A 9,558-nucleotide genomic window follows, 5' to 3' on the forward strand; every position below is an offset into this window, starting at 1 on the left:
CTATATGTGGGACCAGTCTTCTTTATTGGACAGCTGAAGTAAATATGAACTTTACAGACTACATTTTGTCAACCTGTGCATATTTGTCTCTTTCCAACTCAATGAGTCACTGAAGAGCAGATTGGAGAATAAAGTCCTACATTTGAAGATACCCCATGAAGTTGTAGGAATCTCTCTGACTCTCAGCAAAGGAGATCCCAAACTTATTGCAATCTGTAATCGGCCTTGGGTCATGCCTGCTTACATTATGCTGACTTTGTATTATCAGTGTGACATTTCCATTTTTCTTTTTTGATATCCCACAGAGTAAAACCAGTTTGTGAAACACCATGGCCTTTCATTACTGTTTCTATGTCAAAAAAACCCTGTACCAAGTGATGTGGGTAGTATGCTGGTTTGTCATCCTGCTGCAAATATTGCTCTTGCCCCCTACACAAAATGTAAGAATACTAATGTTCTTTAAAGACTTTAGTCCCTACTCGTTTTACAAAATAAATAATAAATGAGACTCTTTATGAGAGTAAATCGTTGCTGCTTGGTTCTCTATTGTATTTAACACTTACTTTCATATAATACAGGTCAAAAATGGCTCATAGGCCAGAGGGATATGTGTCCAGCCAATTCAAGATGCAACGATTGCTGGAGCCACTCCTATCCTAGTGACAGTAAAATGTATTTGGACCCAGGGTGACACTCAGAGAAAGAAGCCTTTCCCCTGACAGCATGCCTATAGAAGGGAATTTTTGGTGACAGTTTGAGGAAGACTTTTCCTTTAAGCTATAAATAAAAGTTGACAAATACTGTGTTAAACCAAAAAGACAATATACTTTTGAAAACATTCAAGAGAAGGTCATATGGAAAAGAGTATATTTGTTTACCCAGGATTTTTTTAATGGCTTTTGCATGCAGCACAGAACTAGAAAGAAAAGAACATTTTTTTGGTAGCATTGCATTTATAATAGGTTTTCCTAGAATGCTGCCAGCAAAAACTTTGCTTTCGGGCTTCAGCAACACAATCCAATTGTTGTGCCTCTTGCCCCAGCTGTTGGAGCTCTGTTATTTGCTGGGGGGCTCACTGCTGGAATGTATTTATTTTATGATGGGAATGTAATCCATTATATTTGGAAAGTATGACATTCAGTTACGTCAGTGTGTCCAGGGATTAAGATTAGTATATTGTTTTATAAATAAAGGAGACAAAGTTCAGCAGTCGTTGTACTTGTGTATACCAAGACGGCTTTATCTGAAGATGGGGAAAATGTGCAGAAGTTTCCCTTTGCTCTATCTCCCTGACCTCTCTTTGTGTTTACTAAGTTTGCTCAAGTGCATCTCCTATTTTGAACAACTTCTTTTCTGGAGAACGGTCAAAAAATTTCCTCATTTACCTACATTCAGGACTGGTTTGACAGCAGGACCTTGTCCCAGTCCCCAGCTTAACATTGCCTGTGTTTCTTGATTCTCATGGGGTAATTCACTGCACCCTCTCCCACCTGCCCACAGACTGGTGGAAAGAGGAGCTCCTCAGACAAGCAAAAAAGTTCCCCCGCCTCAGGGTCTTAAACACATTTTCAGTATTGAAGACTTTCAGCCTCAGTGCATTGGGAATCAGCCCTCCTGCAGGTATTTACTAAATGTTGTTCACACGTGGTAGGAGAGTCTGAAGGAAACCACCTTGGGGTGTTCCTTCTCTGGCATCTGCCCTGAGGTGACATTTCCAGGGGCTGAGCACACTTGCTGCTGCAATGGCCCCTTGACAGCCTGCACCTCTGCCTGCATCAGAGCACAGGCAGGGCCTGCAGCTCCCTGACTGCCTCACCCCACCTCTGCCCCCTTCCCCAGCCCACTTGCCAAAAGCCCCCTGTGCTCAAGGGATTTGGGATGTTCGTGCTTGCACGGGTATACCCAAGCAGTGCAGCTGCTGGCTAACCTGTGCCTGGGCAACCACTCCTTCTTAGTGCTTCTTGCACTGTTCAAACTTAAAAGAAGAAAGAAAAATAAATAAAGGGAAAAAAAAAAAAAAAAAAAAAAAAAAAAGAAGAAGAAGAAGAAAGAAAAAAGAAAGAAACCTCATTTCCAACCCTGACACAAATATTCTCATTTTTTTTCACCCTCCCCATGCCTGCCTGCCAGGACTTCTCCCCCAGCCCTCCAGGGTTTATTTAAGACAGTCCTGCTCTGGATCCTTTATTGGTTCAGCCTTTTTTGGGAGCCAGACAAAAGTTCTCACCCAGCCTTAACTCCGTCTGTGGCAGACTGCTGGCCCTGGCCTCCTTTCCAGAGGACAAATTCAGTTTTCCTTGGGTCTCTGGAGAGGAAAATAAGCAATACTTATTATTATTCCTTCCCACCATGCTTCCCACCAGCTCTAGCTGGTTCCCAGGTCTCTGCTGGAGTGGCAGACATTAGGATATTTTGCCCTTGTGTATTACACTTTTGCTCCGAGTTCAAGAATGGGCACTTCTTTTTGAGCTCCTCAAAATCTGAACAATGTCTGTTTGTCACTGCATCCTCCAAAGCTGCTTCATTGACACTTACTGGTAATGACTGACAACACATAAACTGCACTTTACACATAAAAGTGCAAAGCTACAGACAGCTTTGAAACAAGAATGTTCTGCAGACTTAAAAAAAAAAAAAAATCTCTGAAGTTGGCCACATTATTACTTTTTTAAACACCTTGGAAATATTGCCTGCCTTCTATAATTTTTTTTTCCCTTGAATAGTAGATATTGTATATTGGCAGGATTTTCACACCTGCAGGAATAACTAGGAAAACTAGGAAGCAATTAGTAAGGTCTGCAAGCATTAAAGCTGAAGTAGTGCTTTAAATATGATACTTACAAGAAAATGGGAGAGGAGCAAAAGCTCTCCTAATTTATATCCACAAATTCCTAGAATAATTTTATACATTGATAGGAGAAGGACAAATTTTGAAAACAACATTGATGGCTTTGGACTCTAGTTTTTGCCAAGAACAATATCACACAAGAAGTCCAGTGATGAAATCTGCTGAGACTATGTCCCCTGGAACTGCTCCTTTCCATGGCTCCTCTTCCAAGCATACAGCATCTCATTAAAAGGTTTACAGATAGCAAAAGATGTTTCAGTGCTTTCTAATTCTTTTTTACAAGATTAGAGACTTATCAGGCTTTTGATTATCTCCAGGATTAATGACATGCATTAATTAAGCTGTCATTATGCCTCTTTTTCCACCCTTTGTAAATATAAACTTGAAAAGTAAGAACAAGATTTTTATCTGGCTTTATAGAACAAATTCCACAGAACAGTAGCTATTGGGGGGGGGGAGGGTGAAAATGTGTCCTGAATCCACATTTTGAAGGGGAATTCATCAGCCTTCTTGTGATCAAATGTACAAGGCTGTATCCACCACGTGTAGCTGTTACTGGGGGTAATGTTAATGTTAATGGGGATAAAGGTGAGCAGGCACTGGTGGCCTGGGGATGGGTGGGGAGGTCTGTGTGCCAGCAGCACGGCTGGGGTGGCTGTGCCATGCAGCTGGCCAGAGCCACCGGCGCCTGTCGGGGAACAAACTCCCCCCCAGATCTGGGGAATGCAGAGAGAAATGTGTTTTCACCCCCAAAATGGCTCTGTTGTGAGGTGTGCTGTTGCAGTAGGCAAGTACCATGTGGAGGAGCAGAGAGGGAATTGAGGTGGGATTAGGAAACTGGCTGATAAAGAGCAGCTGTTTTTTGGCTGAAAGCAGATGGGTCCTCTCCCAATCCCTCTGTGTAGCAGCTAATCCTAAATGCACCTCTCTAGGAGTTTGAGAAGACTTTATTTTAAAATAAATAAACACATTTATTCCTTCAGGTTTGGGGTTTTTTTTTTTTCCCCCACAGATTTGTCAAAACTGGGAACTAAAATTAGGTAATTGCTTTTACAAACTAGAGCAAGGAACAGATGTAATCCACAGAGTCACCACTGCTTCTAGACACCAGAGATCTTGTGCTCAGTTCTTTAAATGGGATTCCAATGACATTCACCCACTCCTTCCCTCTAGATTGACTTTAGGTCTTAAACAAAGGACTCAGAAACTTGCAGCTTCAATTGCCAGACAAAGTCCCAGAGATACAAGTCTGTGCCACAGCAAGCGACCATCCTTTCAGCTCAGAATATTCTGTGATTCTCAGATCCTCTAATGGACAGAGCTCAGAAAAAAGAAGCACCACAGGCTGTGACCAAAGGGTTACAATGATGTACATGAGCATCCAGTAGTGCAGTAAAATACCACAGAAACATTCAGCAAGATGGACATCATGATCATGTTAAGGACCCTAAGCCAGGAAAAACATTTCCAGCTTTTTGATTACATATTCCAAAAGAAAAACAGAAGATTAAAGGCAAACCAGCAGGAGCTCTTTGAACTCGTTGCTGGACAGCATGTTCCTCCACTGATAGTGAAAGACTGTACAGCACAGGGATAAAAACTGCTTGAGCCTGTTCTGTTTACAGTTTTGGGACCAGAGATGGGTGATGGTTATAGCTGCAAAAAGATATTCTGCCACAGATGAGCTCAAGAGGGAAGAAGTGTCTTGTGTTTGCAGCTAAGAAGATGACAACTTTTATCGCCCACTTACGTCTGGTATGACATCAGTATCAAAAGTGGGGGTTAAGCAAGCACCATCTCACCATTCCTGAGTCATTCCATAAAGCTGAAAATGGTCAAGAAATGTGTTTCCACAACCTCTTTTTGCAGATCACTATTCCTCAGGACTAACATTAACATAAAATTTCTCTAGGGAGGTGTAGATCTAGCACGTGATTCCTGGCTCTCAGAAGTGAGCAGAAATAATAGAAGGTGGAATATGGAGACCAGGGGAGATCCCCCTAGTGCATTAATCCCATCACCAAGTGAAAAGAGATGGGGTCCAGCTGCTGGCAGTCAGCATAGGCACGCACCTCCTGTTGTTTCGCCACCTGCCAGAAACAGTCTCTTTGAAGATCACCCTGAGGCCATCATTGCAGAACTACATGCTTACATTTGAATTATTTCTTTTGCTTGGCAAAGCTGAAGTGATGAAACAGCTGAATCCACAAGACATTCCCTCATGTGAGATTCACAGAGGGTTTATCCTGTTCCTCTGTGCAGTGCAGTTGAGTTCACCTGTGGTGCTTGTCCCTTCCCAGCAAAGTGGCATGTCTATGCTCACTCAGCACAGAAAGGCCATTGTGGAAAAGCGGTGGAGGACTAGTAGTACCAGAGTGATGCCAGTAAAGATTTACTGGCTTGATTTACCTTAGTTGTAACTCAAGAAGACTTTTGAAATAACTTGTCCCAGCCAAGAGCTGAGCAGACTAACAAGAGATGGGGACTGACACAGCTGTTGCTGTGTTTCTTTCACACATTCAGTCTGCATAGTGAAGAGTTACCAGCAGAGGTAATGGTGGGTGTATCAGCAGGTAGAAGGAACAGGAAGACAGCACCAAACAAGATACATCAAACCACGGCAGCAGAGGCTTACTCTGAGCCCCAGCTGAAGACCTGAATAGGTGTACAGGCGTGAAGGCTGTGCAGCTCCTCGGAACCATCACTCTCTTTCCTACCTGGAAGGATGTCAGTGAACTTCAGGTAGCACATACATCCTGGACCTGGTGGTCACAGAAGGATTAGAGGCAGCAAAGTGCCAGGGACTTCAGAAGACAAGTGATTTCCAGGTGCCACCCCTCTTGAGCTCCTTTTGCTAGTGACTGCTGCTGCCAGACCTGACTGAGAAGGCTTCTGTTTTTCTTTCATTTTTGGCCAACATCTGAGAGGCTACAGATTTTTTTCTTGCCCTTTGGATAACTCTGTTGATGTTAAGATCTACTCTTATGAAACTTTTTCCATTTCCCCAGGAAATATTTTGTGTTAATATATTCTTATCCTTTCCTGATTGATTTTATCTGCGTCAGACTTTTGCCAAGTCTAATTTTTGGAGCCTTACGTTTATTGTCTTAGGTTCCAGTTGTTAAGTGTTTTGCTGTGCTCCTTTTTTTTTTTTTTTCCCCATGATGCGCAGTGCGCTTCTTTTAGGTGAGGCACAGCTAAGAGGGGTTTATTTTTTCTGTGTAAGTCAGACTGTCAGTGTGGGCTAGCAGACTGGATGAATGTATAAGAAACAGGACATATGACGTGCTTACATCAGGGGCCTGAGGCCAAAAGAAAGCTAAATGAATTATTTTAACTAATTAGTTAAAATAAGAAGGAAAAGAGAAGGAGACACATGTGAAACCCTAGGCAGTGACTGGTTTTACCCATTCTTCTGGCTATGTGGGTTTGAGCATCAATAAACCATTTTGTACTAACAAGTAATTTAGTCACAAATACCCTGTATTTTAGGAACAACCTGGATGCTGGGCTTGTAGATTTGTCACTTGCTAATGTCTCTTGCCTTTCCAGAGCTCTGTGATAGTGCAGGAGAGGATGACCCCAGGGACAGCAGGACTCTGAATACCCTCAGCTAGGGCGTGCCATTGTGTCCCCTCCTTGTACGGCCAATTTCTTCACTTTGCAGTCATCAGCCCATGCGTGAGTGCCATTTTTTAAGGCCTAGCTCCTGGAAGCTGTAAGCAGGCACCTTCTCTGCCAGGTGCACACCTCATCTGCAAAAGCCAGACCTGATAAGGAATGCCTTTCCAGTCAAATCATGGAATTCCATCATCTGCATGGGGCTGTGGACACGCCCTGGGGAGCCCTCACTGGGCTGCTGTCTCAAACAGAGCCTGCCAGCAGCTCACCCACAAGGCTGCAGCCACCACCCAGCTCCTTCCAGGCTGCTTGTGTGGATGATGTCCCCAGCTCTGGTGACACAGACATCTCTGTACAGACTAAGCAAATGCCTGGCATTAGCGGCAATGGGTGAGAGTGGCAGTGCAGTGCTGGCCCAGGGTGCTCCAGAAGAGCACCCCAGAGTGCAAGAGCCCTGCCTGGAAAAATGTTAATACCAGGGAGTGAGACAGGGAGAGACTGAGCTTGGCCAGAGACACTGAGATGCCAAGTGACTCAGTGGGTGCCACGTAAAGGATGTTCAGATTCCAGAGAAGAGGAAAGAGCTGTTTTCCCAGAAGCTCAGGGAGGCGTTATCACAGCAGCGCTGTGATTATAGCCATTTTCCCAGAATATTGGGAGTGAAAGATACCCTGGATATTAAATACTATTGATACTAGCAATCTCCAGAGCCTGTTTGATTTGCAAGAGCCTATCACCCACCCTTGGTCTGCCTTTGATGTGCATTCCTGCATATGCACAAAGCACATTCATTTCCTTTTGCAGTGTTTCATTTGCTGCTAGGAAATCTCTCAGCTCCTCAGACAGGCCTGTGGCTATTAAACCAATATTTCAAACCAGTTTTCATACTATTGAGAGCTTTAAACAAACTCTACAAGTATTCTGCTGCACTGCGTACCAGTGTTTTGCCATGGTGCAGAGAGTTAAAAATTCCCACAGTAAGACCTTGGGCTTGTTTTCAGAAATTAGCCACCATGGTCACTGTGACTACACAAAATATTCATCTGAAAATTGACTTCTCGCCAACACCCACTGTGAAGCCCCATTTTCTAACACTGCAGTAAAAAACAGGGCTTCCGTCTCCATCAGAGGTATCAAAGGATACTACCAAAGCAAATGACAGGAGGAATAGAAAGAGGTACAACCCAAATACAGTCTGAAGGTGCTCTAAAAGTGTGCAGATTTGCATATGGGAATGCTAGCTGGGAGTAGCGTTAACAAGGAAGTATTTCCATAATACACTTCCACAAGAGACATCCCTGTAAAAACTACCAGCTCCAGGAGACAAAGCAGCTCTCTATCATCATGCTGTTTCCTATGCCACTTCTTGTGCTTTGTCATTACATGATGCTTACAGCATAATGACCATGGGCAGCCCGCCAGTGGCATTTCTGCTTCTCAGGGTGCACCACTATGCCTTCAGAGGTTGATGGCATGAAAAGAAAGGCAAACAACTTGCAATTTATATCTGCTACCAAGAACGCACAGTGAACCAGTTGAAACTGGAGGAGAGCAGATTTAATAGAAGTAGACAGGACTTGCAACAGAACAAGCTGGGACCAAAGCCAGGGTGGAACTGTGGACAAGGCAGGTCCACGTTTGAGGGTCAAGTCATGATTCAAAACTTTAGTGAGCCTTGAGCATGGCACATCCAATGGGAAAGCAGGAGTGCAGTCTGGAGTAACAAAAAACGTCAGGAAATCTTAAAAGCAGGAGGGTAGGGAAGAGAGCGTTTGGAGAAGGGTAAACATGCTGGTCAGAGCAGTCACAGATGCTTACAAGCCCTGAGTGCTGAGTCTGCTCGGAGGAGCACTTGGGTGTCCTGCCCGGCCTGAAGTGCTGGGCCACGACAGCGCAGGTCTCCAACAGACCCCGGGTCAGGCCCCCATAGCCTGGGCAGACCCTTCCTAGCCTGTGAATGTGGGAGTGTGGGGCACTACCCCCTGCTCTTCAAGATACGTGTGACAATAAAGCCATCATGGGCGTGGGAGACGTCATAAAGAGAGTCATGACCACGACTAACGGGAGAGGAAAACGAGGAGATGTGAGCGAACAGAAAAGGGTTCGGTTGTGTAATGGGGCAATCCTTCCTGGAGCTTTGTATTGCTAGGCATGAAAACTCAGCATGCACCAATGCTTCAGCTGAAAACAGGTTTAGACAAGTGACAAATTGTCCTGTGTTTTGAGGACTTCCAACACTCAAATGTCAGCTGAAAAATAAAGGGCTTTAAAAGAGAAGCAATGCAAATATTCTTGAAAAATCTTCCTTGGCATAGTGGCAGATCAGCTGTGCTTTGTTGGGGATTCAGATGCATCCAGTAAGTTCATAGTGGAAGAAGAGAAAATTCCAAGCTGACAAAGAAGCACCCTGGAAAATGAAGACTCGGAGGCATTGTCCTGAGCAAGTCTGGCTGAGGATTAGGCATACAGCATATCACAGTGATGAAGTTTCAGAAGTCGGTGGTGTCACCTGATTTCCTACATAGGGGACTAGCTGACAGAACAACGTAGAGAGATTTGAAAATTACATTTAGAAGACTAAGGATTTACCACCAGGTAGAAGAAATCAGCCTGAAACTATTCTGACCAGCACTACGTGGAACCAGATGCCCTAAAGGGCAGTGGGGCATCCTTGCACACAACCATCCATTTCCAAGGATGGTGTCATCAGGTATGGTCTTGCGAGGAAGACAGCTCAAAGATGATTTCTGAAGACAGGGAGACTGATGTCTGGATGGAATGGAGTGCTGCAGGCCTTTGTGGATTGGTCTGATCTCAGGCACAACATGAGTCAATAGATATTCAGATCTCTGGTTCATATGTCTGGCCACCAGAAATTGTCCATGTTCCAGGATTTCTAATGCAATTTGTGCATCCAGGATTAAAGTTCACCTTGTTATAACAGAGCAGCCTTCGAGTCTTAGTCTGTCTTAGGTGTTTTAGTCGGCCAAGATAGGGCAGATCTCTACTAGGACTTTTACTGGAAATTTCTTACTAGGATAATTCCAGCAGAATGACCTCTGTAAATTGCACATTTTTTCACTGTTGGA

Source organism: Hirundo rustica, chromosome 1 (assembly GCF_015227805.2).
Source record: "Hirundo rustica isolate bHirRus1 chromosome 1, bHirRus1.pri.v3, whole genome shotgun sequence".
NCBI classification, from domain to species: Eukaryota; Metazoa; Chordata; class Aves; order Passeriformes; family Hirundinidae; genus Hirundo; species Hirundo rustica.